Source organism: Pezoporus wallicus, unplaced genomic scaffold (assembly GCF_028554395.1).
Source record: "Pezoporus wallicus isolate ANWC-B61680 ecotype Strahan unplaced genomic scaffold, APGP_CSIRO_Pwel_v1 scaffold_11491, whole genome shotgun sequence".
Lineage (NCBI taxonomy): Eukaryota > Metazoa > Chordata > Aves > Psittaciformes > Psittacidae > Pezoporus > Pezoporus wallicus.
Window position 1 is genome coordinate 4,569,585 of NW_026642649.1, and position 15,544 is coordinate 4,585,128.

At 42.9% G+C, this 15,544-nt stretch overlaps 1 protein-coding gene across 2 annotated transcripts in view; it reads right to left on the minus strand.

Annotated features, from left to right (window-relative positions):
- The window catches only part of TMEM108 (transmembrane protein 108), a 150,883-nt gene extending 138,389 nt beyond the window's left edge, over positions 1–12,494 (minus strand). For both annotated transcript variants that reach the window (XM_057431575.1, XM_057431573.1), the window contains exon 1: positions 12,400–12,494. The gene's annotated coding sequence lies outside the window, so the exon portion shown is untranslated. The remainder of the gene's footprint in view (positions 1–12,399) is intronic.
- Positions 12,495–15,544: the final 3,050 nt, after the last annotated feature.

The following is a 15,544-nucleotide window of genomic DNA, read 5'->3' on the forward strand; positions in this document are numbered from 1 at the left end:
ACTGCTGAGCCCTAAAAACAACCACTTAATAAACCACCTGGAAAGACTCTGTACAGCTATAAAGGGGCAAGCAGTGAGAGCCTGAGCTAGGAAGTCTCGCTGACTTGAGGCAGAAGTCTTCCAGCAAAGCACATCTTTTCCCTCTACAATCTCTCAGTATATAACCTGCAGCATACCCATTTGGCTGGCTGCCTTCTCCATGCAGTTGCACGATTACACGGTTAACGTTCAAGAAGCAATGCCTCCACCTTTTCAGACCCTTGTAAGTCAAGGGGTCACACGCTTTCTCTTCCAATTTCATCACCTAGCCATTGAGGTTTTATAAACTGCTCCATTATTACGTGATAAACATAGATTCATCTCTATCAACCCGGCAAGTGTCATTCCACACTGATGAACTGCTTACTGCAACAAAGAACAAACCCCTTATTGCCAGTCATGTAAGAACCTGAACCTTACCTAGGGAGAAAGAGGAAATTATGGGCAATCTGTCTTTCAAGTCACTGAAGAGTGTATTGGGCAAAGCAATATAAAATACGACACCAGGAACAATCCTGCTTTGGCATGGCAATGAATCATGTTATCTATGATCTTTTTCATCATCTACTGTTGAATTATGTGAATTGAAAACAGTGTAAATACACTGTAACAATTAATTTTTCAGAAGAGAGACCTGAAATTGCTGGTATTTCCTTTAACAGACTAGAACAGATAAATTAGTCCTGAAACTGGATTCTGATACTCCTGTTCACACCAAATAGTAAACTGACCAAAGCCAACCTACTGCAGTAAGTGTGGGAGAATATCTGAAAGAACATTGGCCTAAGTATGCAGCTATGAAATTATATGATCCTGAATCAAGAATAAGCTCTAGAAAGTTGTATAGTCTTCAAGGTAATTTATTATCTTAGACTTTTCTGGCACTCTGCAGTTAGCTATTATATTTTGAATTATATCTTCACTGAATAAAGGAGAATAAAAATATTAATAGTTGAATTCTTCCTATTAAAACTAGAGAGTGGAGAAAAAAAAGCTCTGGAGAGGATTTACTATTACCTGCCATTTGTCACTGATGTTCTTGGAGTGTTCATTAGGTCTTTTTTGATCTAAAGTACACTATAACATATCAGCCTTTTAAATACACTAAAGTGATGCAGGAATCGAGAGATGATGTTCTTCAGAAGACTGCTAGAGTATGGTAACAAACCACCACTGTTGCACTGCAAAATGACGGAAGAAATCCTAAGTTTGGGCAAATCAGAATTTTCAAATACGCTAAACAATGCTGTGCATTACAGAAAACAACAAAAATATATCATCTCCAAGAGAAGAATTACAACTAAAGACACTGCAAAACCACTGCAATTAAAACTATGATCATTAACAGTACAGGGCCAAAATCTCATACTGACTCGTGAAGGGAATATCTGATCGTGTTTCTTCAAACAGTTCTGAAACAGAAACCAAAAGCTGCTTTATCCCAATAAATAACACTTTCTGGAGAAGACCGTTCTACAACAACTTTATCCACACTTTGGAGTTTTATCGTTTTGGAGTCAAGAAACAAGCACCATGGCCAACAGAGGTCCTGCTTAGTTCAGTGTTCTCTAGGGTCAGTGCAGGACCACGGAGTTTCTAATAAACCCTATTTCCTTGCTATTAAGTCTTTGTCATACTCCTGCGACCAGTCCTGTTCCAATCTGTTCTGTTCAAATCATTGAGTACAACTGTACAAATATAGCCAACACCATTTCAATGATTAACTCAATAGAAAGGTTACTTCATAGAATCATAGAATAGTTAGGGTTGGAGAGGACCTTAAGATCATCCAGTTCCAACCCCCCTCCCATGGACAGGGACACCTCACGCTAAACCATATCACCCAAGGCCTCGTCCAACCTGGTCTTGAACACTGCCACGGATGGAGCATTCACAGCCTCCCTGGGCAACCCATTCCAGTGCCTCACCACCCTTACAGGAAAGAATTTCCTCATTATATCCAATCTAAACTTCCCCCATTTAAGTTTTAACCCGTTACCCCTTGTCCTATCACTACAGTCTCTAATGAAGAGTCCCTCCCCAGCATCCCTATTCCATTGATTCCCTATGCTTCTTTCAAAAATACTTCAGCTGTAGCCTGTTTTCTGCAGTCCTGATACAGCACATATTACATATATAGCAAAAAAATCACCGTCCAAAATACAGAAACAGAGAGTGAAAATCAATTCAGCCCGGGATACATCCCAGAAGCCACTCCACATCTATGCAATGATCTTGTATCTCTTTAAGAGTTCTTGTCTCTACCCACCCAGCAGTATGGCATGAGTTCATTTCTGTGCAATTGATCAGTATTTGCGGCCAGCCTGTTATTTCGGATGATGGAGATGTTGCAGCAAAGCAGTGAGAAGCCAGCTATTTAACAACAGCAATCAGGCAATCCCTCTCAAAGTAAGAAACTAAGCTTTTGTTCATTGATTTTCCCATCACATTGTGGGTGCTATGAGGGAGGTTCAAACAGAACCCCCCTGCACAGCTAGTCACTGTACTTAGAAAGGTCTGCAGTGCCAGAATGCAAAGTGGTGGATTACTTCTGACCTTTGCCTAGTTACATGATTACCCAGCTGCCAGCTACAGACAGTAAGCTTCAATGATAAGGAATCAGCTTGAACCCTGCTTTGGTGGTCATGTTTTGCAAGTTCTGTTCCCTTTATAATGGTAGGGAAAACCCTGTATTAGACCTGATGTGACAGACCCAACATATTATAGTGGAGCTGTGCAGGCTCTCTCGAGAATGAGCCTCTAAGCTTCTAACATATGTACATGAAAAGAGGGTCATGAAACGGGTGGGAAACAAAAGATGGTGGTGGTGTTTTGGCTGTATTTCAACAAACTAACAACCACCTTGCCTTGCACATTGGTAAGGGCATTCTGTCAAAGAAGGTGCCCAAGTGTTGCCAATGCTCATGCACTGCAGCCTGCACGGCAAGCATCAGCTCAGTATGATCTCTAGTATAGCTAACTTAAAAAGAAAGACAGTGCCAACCCCCTGTGGAAGAGATTTATGAGCGCAATTACCCTTCACTTAGAAGTTGGTTTAGGGCCAGACTGTTTCTCTGCAACAAAGGTAGAAAGAAGGTTGGTTAAAGCAGACAAACAGCACAAGGTCCTCAGGGAGGAAACACTGCCCAGTGATGAAATCACCCTCCCAGGAGCTGAGCCTCCTGATTTCTATTTTGGGCATGCCTGTTGTCATAGCATTAAGACCTTGGGAAGAGGATCTATGACACGTGATGAGGCTAGCTTCCATGACTTTAGCCAACATCATACTTGTCAATAGCTGCACTAATGACACTATGACTACTCACCGAGCACTGCCTGGCCTAAGGCAGACACTGCCTCAGAAGGATATTGTGAAGTTTAAGTAAGGCACACAACACACTCAGCAAGCCTGAGCCTAGTCATCACTGCAAGGTAGCACGCCACAGCTACAGAGCACTGCTGCTGGTAGCTGGCAGAAAAATAGCCATGTTCCACTTGTTTCAATAGAACTGAGTATTTGCTGTAAAAGGTTCTTAATGGCAGGTTTTCGATGTCCCCATGGGTTGTCATCCATCAGATTTCAGGATATTAGATTAAGGAAAAAAGCTTATGTTACTTGTGAAGAGTGTGAAAATTCTCTTCCCACTCCCTCAACACCTTCCCCAACTCTGCCTCCTGAGCTCCTGCCTCGGAACCAAACCGGCTGTGCTATCAGACTGGGTGCTAGACTGCTTTTGTACTATCAGTTGCTGATATCCAAACCCACCTCTTCTCTTGAGAAAGACTCACTGCTGAGAGCCATGCATCCAAAGCTAAGCCTTATCAAGCCCTGCTGGGACACTGTACCCTGTGGACTGGGGGTTGGAACCAGATGATCTTAAGGTCCTTTCCAACCCTAACTCTTCTATGATTCTATGAGCCTGAAAACTAAACACATATTGGGAAGTAGCCAATTATCTATTTCTGATCTTAGATAAAAACCTCTACCCATTTGATATTCTAACACCTTGTATGTTCCAGACAGAAGAGCTTTCATCTACAAGTCTTAAAGCACGTCCCAAACACACCTCTGCGCAGCAACATCACACCTTCCATGGGAATACACCGCTACAGAGAAGATGTGTTGCTGTCAATGATAGTGGACAGGTCCTAATGGTAGCCTTCAAATCAGTCATGGCTAGCTGCCCAGTGCAATTATCAGAATTACACTGAGCGAAAACCTATGTCTGGGGTTTTTAGAGGTCCTAAAAGCTTTCTAAATTAGTGCATTTACTAGCCTGGTACACAGCAAGCTGGATGGAAGTTGCAGTACCATTCTCCTCAATTGCACTCAATTACTTCTTTCCCTGTGAAGAATTACAAGAACTTAAGAAATGGATCTTCGATATGAAGACAAATTTCCCTCGGGGAACTACATTTGTTCAACCTACACCTTTCCACGTTCCCGTTTGCTCCACTGGGACAGACACGCAGCTTAGAGAAGCCTGTGCCTCTAGTATCTGAAGCAGTTAGAAATGTTTTGCAGATCTTTAGGGAAAGATCTGCAGGAAAATAGGCAGAATGGCTTCCTCTATACCTGAACGTTTGTACTGACCAGTGCAGACAGTCTTCATACTTGAGAGTCAACACTCTAGGGAAGTTTTTTAAAGGAACGTGTTCCTAACAGGTTTTATCACATCACTTTTCTACCAGCGCAGGAGAAAAAATGACAACACTTCTTTCCCAGAAGCTGCTTATGTGAGGAGAGAAGAAAGGGCTATTTCATTAGGACTGCTCAGTTCTGATCTGCCATGTGTACAGCATGAGGCTCAGGTCACTCCATTTTGCTCTTTTTTTTCCACAGAATCATAGAATAGTTAGGTTGGAAAGGACCTTAAGATCATCCAGTTCCAACCCCCCTCCCATGGGCAGGGACACCTCACACTAAACCATATCACCCAAGGCCTTGTCCAGCCTGGTCTTGAACACTGCCAGGGATGGAGCATTCACAACCTCCCTGGGCAACCCATTCCAGTGCCTCACCACCCTTACAGGAAAGGACTTCCTCCTTAGATCCAATCTAAACTTCCCCGTTTCAGTTTTAACCTGTTACCCCTTGTCCTATCACTACTACTTTCCCTGAAGATAAGCGGTGCCCCTTACATCAGAGAGAACACCGGTATTCAGATTTCTCACCCTATTGCTGGATGAGGGACTGAAAATTGCCACCTCCATTCTTGCCAACATTCCTTTAACGAGTTCCCAATTTCCTTCACACCTCCACACCTGGAAATCAGGTGTCCTGCAACTTGAATCATGAGCGCAGCAACATTAAACTATAAAAGATGCTGGATGGAACAAGAGTAGAAACTTTAAAGAACACAATGTCACTGGGAAGTTACGTACACACATGAGGAGCACAAAGCACCGTTTTCATGCAAGTGAAGCTGCAAGAGGCAGGTATGGTGTTATACATGCCTGTCTAGTAAGTTTAGCACAAGAGACTAGGAATGCTACTACATTTCCTTGTAGATGAAGAGACACCATGCAAATCTATTTGATCTTAAAGGAGGCAAGACAATAAAAAGCTAACTACCAACATGAAAATATGTTTGGTTTTTTGTGACCAAGAAGCAGAATGTTCTCATTTCTCTACATAGGAAAAGTTCAAGAGGTGACAGAGTCCCAGAAGAGAAAGACAAAGAAGATCCCACTTAGTGTAAAGCTGGATAAAAGCAGATTGATCACCTGTAAGCAGACAACTTAAATTGACCTAGAAAGGCACAGCAAGATGAAGGAAGGATTTCAACAGCCTAAGGGGAAAGGTGGAAGATGTCAAATTCTTCCAAAGGGGAAACCCAAGGCATGACATGAACATATTGAGTTTGAGAGATAAGGGAAGATGTAAGCTGCTGCGAAGAAACAGAAACCTGAAGAACACTGTGTTAGACATTGCTAAGGAGAGTCCAAAATAAGAGTGGTCTGGTGGTTTCTGCCAACTGGTACCTGACAGCCTCCGTTCTGAAAGCTACTGGGTTGCAGGGCAGAATCAGGAAATAAAGTAATGATGTGCACCTAAGACAGTAGCACGTTAAGAGAGATTCGACATAAGGACATGAAGACCAGATCTGAAAAGAGGAATCGGCAACTGCCAATCAGTGAGCCTCCCGTGACAGGCAAAACATTCTTCAATGTAAAGCAAAGAGCTGGCAACAAGATTTTGCCTGCACCGTTTTTGGTGAACAGTTGCCTCCACCGGATGGTAACACAGCAGCAGCTAACAGGTCAAATCAGAAAGGAGAACAGTACAAGGTGACTCCTTAAAGTCATTCTTGGCTTTGAAAGTCTCTTCTGGAGAATGGTGTGGAAAAGACTCGGCATAAAAGGCAAAGCAGATGAACCACCTCAAATTTATAGATAATATACCCTACCTCCAAGATCTGGCTAAGCTGAGCAAGGAAAGCCAGCCATAGAGGCAGCTAGGTGAGCAAAACATACAGTTCTTCAGAGCATTCAGCAAAATGACTGGGACAGAGAATGTAACATTCTAAACCAGGATCAGACCATCTCTGCTCTGAATAGCTATAAAAGAAAGCAGGAATTATGCCAATGAGGTAATCAAAAGACAACCCCAATAGGGGATTTAGGAGATTAAATACTTTGTTGGTAGTTCATTCAGATGTCTAGACAAAGCTGCCTGCTGACTGGGTCGTTCAAACTAGACCAAAGTCATAGGATAACAGCACTTTACATCTTTAACAACACAGATCTTCAGCAACTGCACATGATTTCCCCCCCCCCCATTTCATTCCCAAAGTCATACAAAGCTAATGCCATTACTCCATTTAACCAAAGGAAAGATTTAAGGTGGGTAAATTAGGTAATTTGGCTAAAGCCATACAAAAACCCCCAATCAGACCTTGTGCTTAAGACCATGCTCCAGACCAACTTTGTCTCGCTCTCTAGCAAAAGAAATCACCATTCCTCTTTCTGACATAGTTTATCATGTATCCCATTTTCCCATGGCTTTCAATACGCCTTTAGAAAGATGCCAACAACTTAAATCAGGACCCCACACCGAAATGCATGAAAACATGCTTTTATAGAACATTTAGAAGCCAAACTCTTTCCCCACTTTCTAAGCACTTTTATTCAGCACTCAGCTAGCTCTCTGCAGCTATAAACAACTCCAGCTATGTGCAGGAGAGGATGCTGGCTTTCACTTGCGAAACTTCACATGATGTGCTTCTGCCTTCCTACTCCTGAGCATTCCTTTGACTTTTTAGAGCAGCTGCTGGCATGCAAAGAGCTGAAAGGCACTCGTTTCAAAAAGGGTTTTACTTTGCATTTGCTTTTACAAAGGCTTGCTCAAGCAGTAGACATCTAACTAAATCTGAGCAATCGGTACATGCATGTAGAGAGGAACAAAACAAAGATAAAAACAGAAACAAAAGTCTTCTGCCACAAATAGAGCTTTAAAAGCGCACTTTTCATAACCTAACTTGTCATTAACAGTGCAGATATAGAAACACACAAGTCACTCTGGACATCTGTAATAGTTTTTATACTGATTTGATTTCCAGGATGAGGATCTTTATTTACAGAGACTTCTTTAGCCCAAGGTGATTGTGTCGCAGCTGCAGCCTCACCTTTGCAGAGAGATCAGATTTGAAAAGTTCAGTTTGGCCTCTTTTTTTGTAAGCAGCTGAGCTCCAAAACTGAGTCTCTCCTGCATTTCTATAGCTCTCTCTACTCCATTTACTATTTTCAGTTCTCTTCCTGAACAGCAAAAAGTTGAAACGACGCACAACCTTTTCACTCACTTTAAATCTGACCTAGAAACACACAGCTGAAACTCAACAGACTGATCCTTAATCTAATCAAGGATAGGAATGGCATGGCCTCCTCAGTCTGCAGAAAGATCAGCCCACTGGTGTAAGAGCCCTGAATGAAGAGCCAGGTCTGGCACTTGGTTTTAGGAGTGGAATTTAGTTCTCTGCTTTGCATGATCCTGGGCTAATCTCAGCAGCCATCTGTACCAGGGGTTGGATAAGGGCATTTCCTTACCTCGCATAGCTGATACTGGGTTGCCCTCAAAACCAGGACTTGTTATAGGTTGTAAGGAACCCAAGGCTAAATAAGCCGAGACCTAAAAGTGTCCAAGTTTTTGTTTCTATGTTTGACAAGGAATGAGAGGAAACACTATGCATCCTGCATAACCTAACCATGTACCCAGTTGGTTTTGCCCATACTTATTGACCCTCTTAAATTAGTCTCATGGCAAGTTTACATTTGTAGCAGGTTGCCCAGCTGATTTTACACAATATACCAATTTACTTTTATACCAGCTATTAAACCAGAGGTCACGCTCCCAATCTCCTTACTGGTGAATTCCCACCACACTCGACTGCATTTCACCACCCATAGGGCTTTTTTCACCCATGTTGCACATAATGGTCTCCTACCACCCCAAAAGGAATGTTATTGCTTACTATTAGGAATAATAAACTTGTCAGGGCCAGATCATCAAGTGCAGTGAATTATGCATACTGAATTCCATCAGCATGTTCAATGGCATCAACACAAACAAAACCAACTGATGTCCAATATTAGTAGTAACAAATGGAGGCAAGCACAAACACACCTGATTGTTAGTTGGCTCTGTTACTTCTATCTCTTAAAGTCTGCTTTGACAGGGTTAACTTCTGAAGCTAAGCCCATAAGGATTTAGTTCAGGAAGGATCAAGGACTTTTTGAACGCTCTTGAGTAGCAGCTGGGGATAAACTTTGGCTTGCTAGCTGTTATCTCAACCTTTCACTTCAGGCAGTACTGGGAAACACTGCAAAGCAGAACTTACCACCGGGGACAAGGGATCAAAAGGGCTGAAATTAGAAAAGACAGTTTGGCTGCTTTCAGTTCAAGTGGAAGTATTATGAAAAAGTGTTTTCAATTATGTCACACAGGTCAAGTGTCAGTGCAGTTCATAAGAACTTACTGTGCCAGGAAATGTCAGGACAAATTACACAGCAGGACAGGCAAGCTGTGCATCACCCTGGTTTCCTAAAGGGAAAGGCTTCTGCAAGAAGTCCTCCTGTTTCCGAGCCGATTTAAATCAAACTGCTCCCATTCAAATCAAAACAACACAGGAGTACTATGGTGACAGTACAGGCAAGCCTTTGGATCCATCTCCACTTGGAAGGATGAAAAGCTTTGATTCTCGACCACCTCCAGGCTACAGAGCTGCACATGTAAACGGCTGCCTGAGGGCCCTTGAGGCCATTGCTTACCATGCTGATGAAAAAGGCCTTGCTCTCCTGTGCTCCTGGGTCTGAACCCATCTAATCTTTCTTGCTTCCTTGATCATAAGCCCTCTGCAGAAAGGTGCATTTGCAACTTTTGTTGGACCCGGTGTGGTACCCAGCACAACTGAAGCCTCATCAGCACCTAGGGTCCCTCAGCACTACTAGTAAAAGTGACTAATAGGAACATCAAATTCAGTGTGCCAGAAAGGAGAAAGACAGGAGTAAGTCAGATAAAATAAATTGATCTTTCACATATGGAAACCTTTCAGTGAACTATGGACTCCTACAAAAACGAACTGGTTCTGATTCAGCTGTCCTGAAGTCTGCAAAGAAATGTTGCAGTTATAAGTCACCAGTGCTTCAAGACAAAGAACAAACACATACATCTTTATGTTCTGCAGAGAAAACCATCAAGAGTTACAAAACATTTTTATGAGTTGATGGACATTTTTAGTCATTAATACATGATTTCCCAGAAGTTTCCAGGTGCTGCTTCTTCAGGCCTTCATTCCAAAGTTAGATTGCTGAAAACAGCTGAAGCTGACATGGCTTCTGTTAATACCAGAACACCCATGTTGGGTATAAACCAGAACATAGTCTGTTCCTTCACTTTCTAAGTTACCTTTGATGTTTCTATACCTTCTCAGCTAGAACAGGATAAGCATACCTAGAAGGCCATCAAGAATAATGCCCACAAATAAATGACAGTATAAAAGTCAAGGAATCAAGGTCTGGCTTTGATTTAAGCCACTATTACCTCCAGTTATTTAGTCTATCCTACAGCCCAAATTGAAGAGTCGCTGTAGCAGACCATCTCACATACATTAGAGAGTACACAGCACTGAAAGAGCACTGAAGTTTAAAGTGAAGACAAAGACAGAACAGAGAAGTAGCTAGGCTGCAAGCTCCCATTTCCACACGACAACTCTGCAGGGATAACAGCCTTTGGCAAATGAAACCTAACAAAGCAACTCTCAGGCTCTAACAACATTTTTGCTGTGAATAAGTGCCTATAAATCCACTTAACTAAAGACACTGCAAACGCTCTGCCCCTGTGCATTTTCCCTAGCCACCAGGTCTTTTCTGAAGGGAGTCATTTTATGAGCAAGTCAGTTTGTCATTGACTCGTGTTCTGAATGGCTGGACTTGAGCTATGTTTGGGGAAGCAGAATCTGCCTCCATGTATTCATCCTCTATCCCCAGAACGGCTGCTGCAAGAATGCAAATCCTGTTTGGAAGGATTACTTGCCACGCAACAGCCAGAGGCCTGGGCTAACTGCCATGCTAGGAAGTACAGACTTAGACACTCCGATTCAGAGAATGACATGATTAAGGCAGGCAAGGTGGCAACACAAAATGCCATTCCCATTTCAGATATGTGAAACCAAGGCTGTCATTCCCCTCCCCTCCATTGTATTAGGGATCTGCACTAAAGCTGGGGATTTTGTAACATGTAAGTGCCAAGAAGCTCAAACAAGAAAGCACGAGCCAGGCCAGCGTTTCTACTTGTGGAAGCTGGCAGTAACTGGTGGCAATACAGATACCACTGGAGCACTTGTGTACAGATACCAAGGGTTACACAAGCATCTGGGAAGGGAAATGAACCCTTTAGAGAAGGGTCTGCTATCTAGACCAGATTTTACTGGTTCTCACAGTCTATGTGCATTCCTCCATAACAACCATTACAGAAAATTACTGGAATGTCCCAAGCACTCAAAAGTTTGAGTGTGTTTTTCCTTGCAAGTTGTATTTGCTAGTGCTTATCTTTGCATTTTCTAAGTACTTTGTACATTTTATTCCCGTTATGTCAGCAAGCATCTCCTGTTTCCATAGGATGCAGTGCCAGAGTCTGTTCAATCCCCACCTTAGGGAGAGGATCCCTTCCATTTAGCTCTTCCACGAAAGAATTGGAGGCGAGCATCTCGTGCTCCTGGAAATGGCAGACTGATAACACTGGACTGGTATTTATGAGAACAGCAGACTGCTAACACTGGTGTCCAGTATTTCTGTACAGACAGAAGCAATAGCAGTGCATTGCCCCAGCACAGATGCTTCCCTCATCATGTAACACTGGCTGGTGAAAATGGAGTGACTTCAGGTGAAAGTCCTCTCTTGGTTAAAGCTGAGACCAGCCAAGACCACTTGTAACTGCCCCTTTTTGCAACTGCACAGCTGCCTGATTTGAGCTCTTGAGTAACACAGAGCTGGTGCTGTGGGTATGCATTTGCTCTGTAGCAATCCTGCTTTGATCAGGATCATTATAATGTGAAGTCCCACGCAGCCATCCCTCAGCCACACAGAGCTATCTCACCTTGGAAATGAAAGGCTTGACTTTAAACTTAGTTTGCCTCATTTCTCTCTCTCGTGTTTCTACCGGTTCCAAATAAAATATGGAAAACCCCAGTTTTGTCCCTTCCCTGACAACAGCTCAGTAAAGGACACACTCAGGACAAGTGACAGCATACCCAGGCTTCAGGCAAAAGATGTCAACAGAACGCATCAAGCGCTCCACCGCCCTGGGCTCAGGGCAATGTGATTAGTTTTTGCTGAAATAGATAGGAAAAGAAAGAAAAATGCAGCAGTTTCTGTAAGCAAACCATAAAGCAATCCTGAAAGGGAAAGAACACCAAGACTCCACACAGAAAATGGCCTAACTTGCATCTCCAGTGAGAGACATTTCCCCCCGATTAAGATCCCACACTGAAGTAGTTCAGGTTTCAAACCTACTTCAATCTACAGCAATTAATAAGCACATAAAAAAGATGCCTTAGGTGAGTGGGAAGGTCTCCTATTAGCACATACTAAAAATAGACAACCTGTAGAGCTATCTGAACAGATGCTTTACATAGTAACTCTTCAAATCATACAGGCCCTGAGGAGCCACATTTGTCATTGACTTTCAAAAGCTGAAACATTTTGGGTCTGATTATAGTTCGGTTACACATTCATTGCAGGCCACAGTTATTAGCTTCAGAAAACAAGCTTCACTTGCCATCTTGGGCAGTGCCACAGAAGAGAAGTGCACTGCACCGAAGAGAAACTAAACCAGCAGGAAAAAAAAACACCTTTGGGTCTTACCTTGTAATGGGAAGAGCAGATGCCTTCAAACATATCTATATCCATACAGTCCATTGGTTCAGATCTTCCTGGTAATAGCAATTCTTCCAGCTTCTGCGCCCTGTACATTTACAGAAGTGGGTGTGTTAGTCCGAGATGTTTATTCGTCACATTCCACAAAGCATTCAATTTAAATATATATGGCTCTGTGCCATGTGGCTCCTATTGCTCTCCAGAGCTTTCAGTGTAATGGATTACAGACCGCAATACTTCTGCAGGTTATTGATTTGGGGGAATGTAAGTAGAGGACTCCAAGATTTCTTTGCAGACTTTCCAGAGTATTACGTTCCATGTGTGTATATCATCTAATGAAGAACATGTTCCTGCCTTATGGAATTCACACACTTTACTGCACACAAAGAAAAGGCCTGATTTGCATCTCTGAATTGTCATTTTCTTTGATTTGTTAAAGGTCAATTCTTGTGGACTGAGTTAATTTCAGTTGAGTTAAATTTTGATATTAGCTCAGGAACAGGGATGCTGCTGATTTGCGACACTGGAGGTTGACAGAATGGCCAAGATTTATGTTCAGCAATTAAGGTAACAAAAAACCCCAGCCCTGCTTCCCAGAAAGTGCCTTTGGACACTGTTCAGAGGTTTTCAGGAGCTGCGTGAATTAGTGGGACAGTGGGAAAAGTCAGTCAGAGGGACTTTTTGGTAGAGCTACTCGGGGAATCACAGTGAGGTTCCTTGAACATATCTGTAGCTGCGGTGCCTCCTGGGTACCTAAATCTGGTCATCCAAACCCAAGCACCAGGTTTTCTGCTTAGCCACTGCAGATTCTATCAGTGAGACTTATGGGGGAAGGCACTTGTATGTGCTTAATTTCCCACTTCAGCCTGTACAGCATGTAGAGCATTACCTGTGCACCTGCTAGCCTGATCCCCTGTATGCAGGATCCATAAGCAGAACACTTTTTCCATGGTGGATTTCACCACAGTTTAATTCCATGAAAGTTTGACTGAACAGAGTGCAGTTACCCATTTCCTGGCAGACAGACAGTGCTCCCTAGTTCAGATCTGACTGGGCTGTGTTCAACTGCTCAAAGCATTCAACTGTTTTATTATGAGTTTTCAGCAGTCACTTACAGTAGCTCCAGTACCACAGCACAGAAAATGGGGTGTATAACACCTGCTGCTCTCCACATTTTGGCTACTGCTGCTTAGAAACTGCCTCTGCTTTCTACAAGCCTCTCAAAGGTTAACACAGCTTCCTGTATATATGGTCTGTAACACACACTTTACCTAGGCTGCTCTCTCCCACCATCTCCTTTTTTACCATGGAAAACTGAAATCTAACTCACTTCATTCCACATGCCTGAACATCAGCAGCAATGAGACCGTATTAACCACCTGTAACCTTGCATCCTGGTGAAAACTCCCACCATGTTCCATGGCAGAGCGGGCATGTCACACACTGATGGCACAACGTACACCTGATTTAACTGCTATTCAAACCTGAAACTCCTGATGGAGACAGAAAATGCCTTGATGCTGAAGATGTTTCAAGTAAGCTGTGCCTCTTCCTCAATGCAGACATGTCTCAGATCTGAAAGGTCATGAACAGTTACCCTATAGACACTGACTGAATCTCCAGATAGCTCCCAACCATATGCAGGATCTCCTTTTCCCCCTGACAACTTTCAGGACTCGATTTCAATGAAGTACAAGCTTTGTCCTTCATAAGTACTGGCTACAATGACTTATCATGGAAAAAAAGACAACACTGATTCTTAGAAATGAAGCATCAGAATGCAAACCGCTAAGGAAAACTGCTAAGAATGCCTCACTCTGCAGCCCCTCTGAACATTTCCATGTTTTCATTCAATCGCTGGATGGAACCTCTCTACTTAGGAGAAAACCTCCCTCTTTGTTGCAGTGGAGCATGTCCACTGGCCTGGGCAATCAGGTTGTATTGAGATTCCACTGTACTTTACAATCATCACATCACGCTCGTGTTGTGATTTCAGCATAACGCTGTACCACTCTTCTAAATCAAAATCCAGCATCATGTCAAATACCTCCAAATAAGTAAATCTGGTATTAAGACATTAAATCTTCCTGTGATCTCAGACCTATTGGATAGAGCAGGGCCTGCAGGTGAGGACAGGTAGCCACCAAGTCATGCCAGAGAAAGAACTAGGAGCTCCAGTGGACAGCAAGTTGACCATAAGCCAGAAGCATGCCCCTTGTGACAAAGAAGGGAGAGTACAGAAGATGGAGCCAGACTTTTCTTGGAGTGGCCAGTGAAATCACAAGAGGAAACAAGCACAAACCGAGGCATAAACTATTGCATTCAAATATAAGAAACACTCACTGTGAGGACGGTCCAACACAAGGTCACACAGAGAAGCTGTAGAGGTTTTGACCACACAACCTCCAGAGGTCCCTGCAACCTCGGCTGTTCTGTGAGCCTGTAAACAGGGCCCAGCTCCCCAAATTATTTAGTTCTTACAAGTATGCTATTGACATGGTGAAGTTGAAAACCTGATTCTGAACAGTGGGACGAGAACTTCATTTGAGGGCTCCACCCTTCATGGATGCAATGGACTGATGAAACGATGACTTGGAAAATTAACCTAGATGTCAGAGGTGCTTCTTACTCTAAGAATCACACATCTCTTAGAAGCAAGAGCTCCCGTGGTTGCTGTTGTCTGCATTAAGATCAGTAACTCTGCTTGCAGCATTTAATGCATTGCCCACTTGTGGCATTATGTCTTGTCCTTTATATCCTGATCCCAGAGACAGCCAAACCAATTTTAATTAGGCAAATCTTTCCCTCAGTCTTACAGCACATTGGATAAAACCTTTCTGATGCAGAAGGAGTGATGAGAGCATAGAGTATTCATCTCCATTAACAAGTTGGACCTTTACACAGCTCTCAAGAGAGCTTTGCAAAGGAAAGCTGTAAGTGTGACAGTTCATACACTGCTTTCAGGGAATGCTATCAGCAAACGATAACATCATCATTTTGCATCAGCAAAAGATGACAATGAGTGCTTTAGCTATGGATTACATATACTGTCATCAGTGGCAAGGATTACCCATTATCAAGCAGAGATGCACCATATTCTTACTCACAGGTGGCTAAGAGTTCTGCATAATCC